General features: G+C 39.9%; 1 long non-coding RNA gene across 1 annotated transcript; it reads left to right on the top strand.

Annotated features, from left to right (window-relative positions):
* Positions 1-6: 6 nt before the first annotated feature.
* LOC102261988 lies at positions 7-7,753 on the top strand. The gene is made up of 3 exons (XR_314062.2): positions 7-136; positions 5,700-5,791; positions 7,662-7,753. It is a non-coding gene; the product is annotated as an uncharacterized LOC102261988 (long non-coding RNA).
* Positions 7,754-8,831: the final 1,078 nt, after the last annotated feature.

Below are 8,831 nucleotides of genomic sequence, written 5' to 3'. Positions count from 1 at the left end.
GCGCCCCGCTCCACCCCCGCCGTAAAGGCCCGCCCCCAAGCAAAACCCAAGCCGCCGCCACCTTACTGTTCTCCCGCCTCCCTGCAGCCTCGGACCAATGCGAGACGCTGGCGCCGATGAGTTGGAGATTAGAGAGGTGGGCCCGGGTGCGCGACCTCATCGCAGGTTTGGGAACCTGAAGGAGGCCAGGGCTGCTCCGAGGAGTTTTCGTGGTGACCTCTCAAGGGATGTCAAAGTGTGATTGGATCACTTACGTCCCTCAAAAGTTCCACAACGGGGTAGAATTACAAAAGGGAAGAGGTTTAGGAGCGGCTGGGCCAGGGGACTAGTCGTGAACTCAGTTTGCACAGCAAACAATGTTTTTATTCTGATTGCTTGTGGAGAACGGGTGGCAGACCTTCCAACTACTCTGACACCGTCAGGATAAGATATTGTTATGAATTTGGTCACCTGAGAGGCTAACTTCGGGTTGGGTAATAAATAAAAACATTTGCTACCACATGATCTCATTCATTTATGGATAATAAAGACCATTTATAAACTGATGAACAAAAATAGATACAGAGGCAGAGCAGCATTGAACAGACTGTCAAACTCCAGCGGGAAGGCAGGGAGGGTTGGGGAAGGGGGTGGGTAAGAGATCAACCGAAGGACTTGTATGCATGCATATAAGCATAACCAATGGACACAAGACACTGGGGGGTAGGGGAACCTGGGGGAAGGTCAAGGGGGGGGAGGAGACATATGTAATACTCTTTGTAATACTTTAAGCAATAAAACAAAATTTAAAACACACATTTGGAACGGCTTCCAGTTAGCAAACCTTTTTTTTTTCTTTATTATTGAAAGTATTACATATGTCCCCTTTTTCCCCCTTGACCTCTCCACCCTGCCCCGGTCCCAGGCCCAGGCCTTCACCAGCAAAGCTTTTGAAAAGGAATTCAGTTATAGAAAACCAAATTTGCTGAGCTCATGCTATGTCAGGCTCTAGTGCAGGTATTAAGGAGCCAAAGTGAGACAACCCTGACTTCCAGAAACGCATTTCATTCTAACCACCCCATGAAATTACTGACGTAGGATTGATGTTCTTATCCACTTTCTAACTAATGAGGAACTTGAGGCTCAGGGAGATAATGTGCCTCTTTGCTCTCCGTGTAGGATAATGGGTACCTGATCTGGGAAAGTTTAACAGTACAATATTTACAACAACAAAAAGCCCAAAACTCTAGTGGGCCTCTGACTCAACAAAAGCATTTCACTTACCCATTTTTAAGCTGGGAAAAAAAATGGATACTTGAACTTTCTAAGGCCATAGATACTGGATTCTCTTGGTAGGTCTGTATGAATAATCCAGACAACAGTGTAGTAACCAATAATAACCAATATAGTCTAGTGGCCACTTATGTTTATGGCTAAGAATTTTGACATGTACCAGAATCCTAATATCTTATGTTCTCCTTCTGCACCTTTGACTTCATTGACCCCCTTCCTCTTTCTTGAAACTGGATTTTCCTTACAATACAGCGTAGAGGTGCCTTTTCACTTCTGGGATTGTTCTTGGTAACCTTTTCTTGCCCTTCCTATATCTGTCCTACAGGAGAAGGCTAAAGTGTTGGTTTCTTCAGGATTTTCATTCCTAAGCCTTTTCTCATCTTTCTCTTCACCTGTTTCCCTAGGGCACTTGTTTAAAAATATAGACATGCTTAAAAATACCCTTAATAGACTCTATGTTTTTTTAAAAAATATATATTTTATTGATTTTTTAGAGAGAGGAAGGGAGAGGGATAGAGTTAGAAACATCGATGACAGAGAAACATCGATCAGCTGCCTCCTGCACACTCCTTACTGGGGATGTGTCCGCAACCAAAGTACATGCCCTTGACCGGAATCGAACCTGGTACCCGTCAGTCCGCAGGCTGATGCTCTGTCCACTGAGCCAAACCAGTTAGGGCAAGACTCTATGTTTTGAAAGCTCTCTCCTGAGCTCCAGATCCATATTACTTTACACATCCCCAGGCATATTTGACCCCAAACTCAACAAGTCCAAAACAGAAGTTCCCAAATTTCTGTGCCAAATCTCACTGGCACTGTGATATTAGAAGGAAGAATTTAGTCTTTCACCCATAAACTACAGGTTTTCATAGATGCCCTTTGTCAAATTTAGAAAGTTCCCTTTTATTCCAATTTTGCTTAGAATTTTTATCATGAATGAATATTGTAGAATACTTTCTCTGTGTCTATTGAGATAATCATATGGTTTTTATTTTTTCAAATTATTGTGGTAAATTAGATTGATTTTGAAATGTTAAATCAGCCCTGCATTCTTGGGATAAATTTAAAGTATATATTGGATTTGTTAAAATTTTGATTTTGAATTTTTGCATCTATGTTCATGAGGAATATCAGTTTGTAGTTGTATTGTAATATTTTTAATTAGTTTTGGTATCTGGGTAATGCTGGCCTCAAAGAATAAGGTTGAGAGTTTTTGTAGAATTATTTCTAGAAGAGTTCCTTAAATTTTTGGTAGACTTCACCAATAAGGCTATCTGAGCCTGAAGTTTTCTTTGTAATAAGGATATATATATATATATTGATTTCAGAGAGGAATGGAGAGAGAAAGAAACATCAATGATGAGAGAGAGGGTCATTGATTGGCTGCCTCCTGCACGCTCCACATTGGGGATCAAGCCTGCAACCCCGGACATGTGCCCTGACTGAGAATCCAACCGTGACCTCCTAATTCATAGGTTGATGCTCAATCTCTGAGCCATGCTGGCTGGGCTGTAATAAGGTTTTTAACAACAAATTCCACTTTTAAAAATAGATATACAGCTCTTTATATATGTGTATGTATATACATATGTGTTCTTTAGGATATCTTTTTTTTTAGCTTTGGCAATTTGTGTCTTTTAAGGAATTTCAGTTTCATCTAAGTTGTCAAATTCATAGGCATAATGTAATTCATAATATTTGCTTTTTATCTCTTAAATATATACAATCTGTAGTGATGTCAACTTCCTTGTTCCTGATATTGGTAATTTGTGTTTTCTCTATTTTTTTCTCATCAGTATGGCCAGAAGTTTACCAATTTTATTGATTCTCAAAAAAAAGCTCTTAGCCGAAACCGGTTTGGCTCAGTGCATAGAGCGTCGGCCTGCGGACTCAAGGGTCCCGGGCTCGATTCTGGTCAAGGGCATGTACCTGGGTTGCGGGCACATCCCCAGTGGGAGATGTGCAGGTGGCAGCTGATCGATGTTTCTCTCTCATTGATGTTTCTAACTCTCTACCTCTCTCCCTTCCTCTCTGTAAAAAATCAATAAAATATATTTTTTAAAAAACTCTTAGTTTCACTTATTTTCTCTATTGTTTTTCTGATTTCTATTACATTAATTTCTATTTTCATCTTTATTATGCCCCTTCTTCTGCTTGCTTTAATTTGCTCTTTTCCTAGTTTAAGTTGGAATCTCAGATCATTGATTTGAGACCTTCTTCTTTACTGTTATAGGTATTTACCTCTATATATTTATCACTAAGCAGTGCTTTAGTAATATCCCAGAAATTCTTATATATCATTTCCATTCATTTCTAAATAGTGTCTAAATTTTTTTAAATTTCTTTTTTGATCTATGGGTTATCTGAAAGCATGTTATTTAATTTAAAAATATTTGAAGATTTTCCAGAGAACTTTCTGTTATTGGTTTCTAATTTAATTCCATTTTGGTCAGAGAAAATATTGTGTATGACTTAATTTCTTTTACATTTATTAAGATTTCTTTTTATGGCTTAGAATATAGTCTACCTCAGTGAATGTTCTGCCATTGTTTTGTGGAGTGTTCTATACGGGCATATAGGTTAAGGTGGTTGATAGTATTGTTCAAGACTATTATATTCTTGCTGATTTTCTGTTCAGTGGTTTATCAGGAATTGGGAGAATCACTATAATTGTGATTTTATCATTTCTCCTTATAGGTCTATCAGTTTTGCTTCATCTATTTTGAAGCTCTGTTAATAGGGTCATAAATGTTAGAATTGTTATAGATCACTTTATAATTATGAAATGACATTCTTTATTCCTGGTAATGTGGAAGGATAGTAAGAAGCTAGGAAAATTCCTGGGCAAGTAGAATGGGGAAACTGAGACAAGAAAATTAAACAAGGCCAAACAATTTGAATAAATTACAGCCAGCTAGTGAATGGCAAGACCTTATCTTCCCTAATCAAGGATACTTGAGAGCAAATGGTTTATACCTGTCCTCCCTAACCAGAGAACATATAATTTCAATCATCCTGGTCAGGGAAAATAGAGAACAGAGACCCAATTAATGCCATTTGTGCCAGCCAAACTCAAGGACAGTGGAAGTCAGGGGAACAAATAACAAAAACCACAGTAAAGCCAGAAAGACCGAAAATAAAAGTCAAACAGTAAAGCAGACTAAAGAATAATCCCAAACTCCCCTATATGCTCAGCATATTGATGCGTCAGCATATTAAAAACACACCTGGAAAGCTAATGAATATTCAATTAAAACCCTCCCCTAAAATTCTTGCCCTCCGAAGAAAGATAAAAACCATCAAGACAAAGATCCGGTGCAGGCTCGCTCTAGAGAAATCCCATGCCCCTTCTCTAGCATGAACTTTTTACTTCCTTCTAAACTCCAAGGATCCCCAGGAGACTTACAATCTGGAGAGCAGTGGACAGTAGCAGCTCATCCCAGGCTTACCTCCTGATCCTGTCTCCAAGGCCCTCTTTTTCTCTGACTTTCCAGTGAGATAAAAGCAGCTCTGCCTTGGTTCACATTTTTACTATTATGTTTCTAAGGAGCCAAAGCAGAACACTCCATGGGCTCTCTCTTGTTGCTTCTTCTACCCTAAGTCCTTCTTTTGTTTCACTGTCCCCAGCTTTAATAAGTGTACTCTCAAAATCACCTGGAATCTTATTGTGAAACTAGAGGCCCGGTACGAAATTCGTGCCCGGATTGCGAGAGGGCACAGGCCAGGTCGAGGGACCTCACTGGTGCATGATCGGGGCTGGGGAGGGATGAGGGAGGTTGGCCAGCCGGGGAGGGACCATGGGAGGGCTCCAGGGCGTGTCCGGCCCATCTTGCTCAGTCCCAATCGGCCAGACCCCAGCAGCAAGCTAACCTACCAGTTGGAGTGTCTGCCACCTGGTGGTCAGTGCACATCATAGTGAGTGGTTGAGCAGCCTTAGCATATCATTAGCATATTACACTTTGATTGGTTGAATGGACGACCAGACACTTAGCATATTAGACTTTTATTATATAGGATCTTTCCTACACAGATTCAAGAACTTACACACTACAGGCCAGTCTGAGGCAGACCCACTCTGGGTTGGCCCTATAACAGTAACATTTTTTACTCTAACAATTTCTTTGTCCAATATTAAAATAGCATACCTGATTTCTTGGCTGGTTCTTGGCATGATATATTTTTTGCAACTCTTCAAACTGTTTGTATCTTTATGTTTAAAGTGTTTCTTGTAGGCAGCAAATAACTGGGTCTTGCTTTTTTGTCTGATCTGTCTTTTGTCAATTTCTGTCTTTTAATTGGAGTGTTAAGATCATTCAAATTTAATGTGATTATTGATATGGTTAGGTTTATGTATATAACCTGGAGATTCTCAAGATAGTAGGCTGAGACAATTGAATGGCTCATTTCTTTTGTTTCCTGTCTTTCAGGAGTCACTGCACGTTGAAGCTTGATATCCAGTATTCTATAACCATTATTTTATATATTTTCTCTGAAGTTTTTGGTTGTTACAGGCAGAAAGGTAAATTCAGTTCCTGTTACACTATCTCTGGGTAAAGTAGAAATCAAAGAACTTCATTTAATGATTAGTTAAAGCATCTTAAACATGTAAAATCTTCCTTTCTTATACATATTTTTATTCAGGGTAAAAATTGCCCTGAATTCAGAACAACTTAGGCAACACAGGATAGTGATGCTGATTCTTGTAAATGTAATTGTGAGGTTTCTGGGACTAACACATTTTTAAAGAAACAATTGATAAAATCCATAGATAGATAATTCCAGATTTTGTGTGCATCATATCATTGAATATTTATTTCAGGTGTAATCTGTAGTCATCTCATTTCATCTTTCAAAATGTTTACTATTTTAAACCTCCCATTAACAAAAAAATAACTTTTAAATGTATGAAAAATATTAGATGTCAACTTAAAATGTGGAAGTACATAGTGTTTCAAAATCCTTTTAGGATGGTATGTGAGTTTTTTTTAAAATTTGTAAACAACTGCTCAAAAATAAAATGTAATCATGTATCCCTTACTAATGGCTTCCCATTGCTATCAGGATAAACTAAGTTCTATCATTGCTTGCTTGGTACTTGGAGATTTGGTCAGCCCCTTTTTATCTTGTAGCCCGATCTTTTACCACTTTCCCCTCACTGTACTCTACAGCTATATTAAACTGCTTTATTTCCTTAAACATGAAATGTTCTCTCCTGTTTTGGGCCCTTTGAACCTAAATATCTTCTGTCTAGAATAGTTCTGTCCCCCCCCACCCCCCCACAACTCTGCAGTCTTGGGATAGATGTATCTTTCTCTTTTGTGCTCCCATAACCCTTTTCCCTTCACTAGTACTCACCACCCTCCACTGTATTTACCTGTTCACTTGTCTCTGTCCACGGAAAGCCCTGGCTGCAGTATCATCCCAGTAGCAATGAGCAAACATAGCACCCAGATACTGGTTTTTAAATACCATTCTCCAGCAATAGGAACCAGGGCTTTTTGGAGAAATGGCTGATTTAAGACTGAGGCAAGGATAAATGACCAGAAACATTTTGTGTGTGTTTGTGTGTGCCAGAAAGTAAAGAAGTACCCAAGAATAATGGGGACATGTCAGAGGGACACAGGAGTCAGTTTGAGAGGACTTTTACTGGCCAAATGTGGGACAGATCGTGATGGTGCGCGCGTGCGCGCATACACACACACACACACACATACACACAATTTCATAAGAAAATACCAAACTGTATTCCAAAGGGGCTGAGTCAGTTTGTATTCCCACCAGCAGGGTATGAGAGTTTCAGGTGCTCCACCTCCTTGCCAACAGATATCTTCAATCTTCATTGTAGCCTTTAAGCAGGTGTGTGATGGTATCTCACTGATGTTGACTAATGATGATCCTTTCATGTACTTGTATGTGATCTATATCTCTGCTGAGATGTCTCTTCAAATATTTTGCTCATTTTTACTGGGTTGTTTTATTATTGAGTTATAAGAGTTCTTTATATATTCTGGATACAAGTCCTTTATTAGGTTGTAACCAAAACTTTGTAACTGGAGCCCTAACAAGAACAACAATGAGCCCTAGCTGGTTTGGCTCACTGGATAGAGCATCGGCCTGGGGACTAAAGGGTCCCAGGTTTGATTCTGGTCAAGGGCATGTACCTTGGTTGCGGGCACATCCCCAGTGGGCAGTGTGCAGGAGGCAGCTGATCGATGCTTTCTCTCATCAATGTTTCTAACTCTCTGTCCTTCTCCCTTCCTCTCTGTAAAAAATCAATAAAATATATATTTTTTTTTAAAAAAAAAGAACAATGATACTAATAAAGGTACTCACAGGCATTTCTCCTCTGGCATTAGCACCTAAAATCACATCTGGTCCCTCCTTTACAGCCTTAGTCTTCAGGCTTCTGCTTCCTCCTGGGAGATGATGACCTTTGAAGACATTCAGCTATAAAAGAGACCAGTTTCATCAACAATAAAAGTACAACCTATGGGAAGCCTCCTTTATCAATGAAATAAAATGTTTTAATCCGAAAGAAAAGTGATGGTAAACAGATTATAGCTGCTGATTCAGTTAGGAATCCATCATTGTATCCTATATGATAAAAGGATAACATGCAAATTGACCCTAATGGGGGAACCACCAGGAACGATCAGTCGCTATGATGCGCACTGACCACCAGGGGGCAGATGTTCAATGCAGGAGCTACCCCCTGGTGGTCAGTGCATTCCCACAGGGGGAGCTCCGCTCATCCACAAGCCGGGCTGATGGCTGCGAGCACAGTGTCAGTGGCTGCAGTCTCTCCCTCCTCCTAGGCAGCACTAAGGATATCCGACTGTGGCTTAGGCCTGCTCCCTGTCTTCAGTTGGACATCCTCCAAGGGCTCCCGGGCTGCCAGGGGGATGTCTGACTGCCAGTTTAGGCCTGATCCCCCGGGGAGCAGGCCTAAGCCGGCAGGTGGACATCCCCTAAGGGGTCCTGGACTGTGAGAGGGCACAGGCTGGGCTGAAGGACCCCCCTGAGGGCATGAATTTTTATGCACTGGGACTCTAGTAACTATATAAAGAAAGAAATGAATGATTAAATGGGGAGAAACTCCTTATCATAGAATATCAACTAATAAGAGTCAAAGGAACAATTGAATTAGAAAATCATTTTGCAACCATCAAAGAAATAATAATAAATTTAGACAAGAAACATTAATGGATGGTAAAGTTCATCAATGAAAGCTGGATCAAGAAGAGGTTTTATTTACATTGTCCCAAAGTCTCTCCCTACAAAATAACCATTAATTATTCAAGGAAAAAGAGTAACTTTACAGTGAAGAAACCTGAAGATACCTCCTTATTCTAGTGATCAAAGTTAACATCAACAGCAGTGGAACAAATTAGCATCATGAGTCATCTGATGAATACAGTGAGATGAACACAGTATTACTTCAGTGCTTGCCTAAAATGTGTAACCTGATTGTAAGCAGACATCAGGCAAACCCAAATGGAGGCACATTCCAGAAAATAACAGGCCTGTATTTGTTCCAGTTATCTATTTCTTTGTAGCAA

Source organism: Myotis brandtii, unplaced genomic scaffold (genome assembly GCF_000412655.1).
Source record: "Myotis brandtii unplaced genomic scaffold, ASM41265v1 scaffold436, whole genome shotgun sequence".
In the NCBI taxonomy this organism is placed as follows: domain Eukaryota; kingdom Metazoa; phylum Chordata; class Mammalia; order Chiroptera; family Vespertilionidae; genus Myotis; species Myotis brandtii.
This window is presented reverse-complemented; position numbering and strand designations above follow the sequence as displayed.